Source organism: Alligator sinensis, unplaced genomic scaffold (genome assembly GCF_000455745.1).
Source record: "Alligator sinensis unplaced genomic scaffold, ASM45574v1 scaffold569_1, whole genome shotgun sequence".
NCBI classification, from domain to species: Eukaryota; Metazoa; Chordata; order Crocodylia; family Alligatoridae; genus Alligator; species Alligator sinensis.
The window spans coordinates 196,717-198,233 of NW_005841914.1; the positions used below are offsets into that span (position 1 = coordinate 196,717).

The 1,517-nt window shown below is 54.4% G+C and overlaps 1 long non-coding RNA gene across 1 annotated transcript in view; it reads right to left on the bottom strand.

Moving 5' to 3' along the window:
- Positions 1-20: 20 nt before the first annotated feature.
- LOC112549476 overlaps positions 21-1,517 on the bottom strand; it is a 21,012-nt gene continuing 19,515 nt past the window's right edge. Inside the window, exon 3 of the long non-coding RNA XR_003092898.1 lies at positions 21-244. This is a non-coding gene — a long non-coding RNA (uncharacterized LOC112549476). The remainder of the gene's footprint in view (positions 245-1,517) is intronic.

Genomic DNA, 1,517 nt, shown 5'->3' on the forward strand with positions numbered 1-1,517 from the left:
ATGATTGCCATCAGGCTGGAGAAATCAGTCATTTCTGGCAAGCCAAAACTGGTTGGTGAGTTAATGATGCAGGGTAAATACCGACAGTGGCCAGTGCTCTGAACATACCAGACGTGACCTCAGGGAATCATAGATTCTGAAGGGGCTGCCGCCGCCACTTCTCCATAATGCAATCGCTTCTTTATAATGGCCTCAACCTTTTTTTTTTTCCTTTATCATTATTGACCACGGAGCATCGGCAGAGCTGGAGAATAAATAGTTCCCTGATGGTTAACAACAGGCTTTCCACCAATCGGAACACAAGCTTTATTCTGTGTTATATTCTTTATAATCACACTTTATTGCACAGAGCAGAAAAGAAAAAAAAAATCTCTCCTTTCTCTCTCTCTCTCTCTCTCTCGTCTTACCCCTCTTTCTTTCTCTCTGTGTCCCCCAGGAAGATTGGGGAGCTGTTCCTATGGGGAGGGTTAGAGAGGCATGGCGGGGTAGGGCAACCACCAGTAGCACAGGTAGTTTTAAAGTAAATCAGCATGTTGGGACCTACGCTCATTGGGAATCAGGCCGGTTCAAAGGCTTTTGGAAAAACCTGGTCCCCTGTTCTCCCCAGCTGCTTGAGAGGCTGGCAAGATTGGCCAAGCTGTGTAGCTTCTTGCATCTGCTGCAAGGCTAACAGAGAAGATAAACTCAGCAAACTTACCCCTGCCTGGAAAAGCCAGAGCAGGACTGAGAAAGGGTGGCAGGAAAAGTGTGTGCATGTTGGGGGAGAGTGTGTGTGTAGCGGGGAGTCACCCTACAAAGAGACCTGCGTGAGAGATGGGGGAAATCCCTACACAAGGGGCATCTGCGGGCCATGGCCTCAACAAGCTCGGGCTCCCAGGTGCCTGCTTGCATGGGCCAAAAATGCAGGACCCGCTCCCATCTCTCCCTTGTCCTCATCTTGCCCCTTCCTCCGCTCTTTCCTGTGCCTTGCTGCCGTGTACTTTCCTTCGCCGCCGCGTGCCCTGCTTTCACGCAGCCTGTCTTCGTCTCTCTCAGATTCCTCCCTTGTCCCCGAAAGCTTGCAAATCAAGACTTTTTTTTTTTTTTTTTTTTTGCAAATGTCTAGTTGGTCTAATAAAAGACATCACCTCTGCCATGAGTTCTGGTTCCTCTCGCCTCTTCCCTGCCAGCTCCCTGGCACCCCTACCCCTGCCTGCCCGCCGCCCTCCCTGCACTCTGGGGAGCCAGGCCCCATCCTCCTCCTTCTCAGGGCAGCTGGCTGGGGCAGAGGCGGCAGGCGCCTGGCGGGGCTGGCTGGCTCCTGTGCACCCCAGCGCCTGGGCAGCCTTGTTTGCGCATCTTCCCCCCCCTGTCTGGGGCCAGGGCCGGGGCTGGCTCCAGGCTCCAGGGGGTGGGAGGTGATGATTTTCCAGCGGGTATTTGTCAGGTCAGAGTCTGCGCCGCCCGCCGGGCTCCGCTCCTCTCTCCCCGGGTTATTTATTACCTCTCTCCCCGGTGGCAGCGCTGCGGCTCCCGCC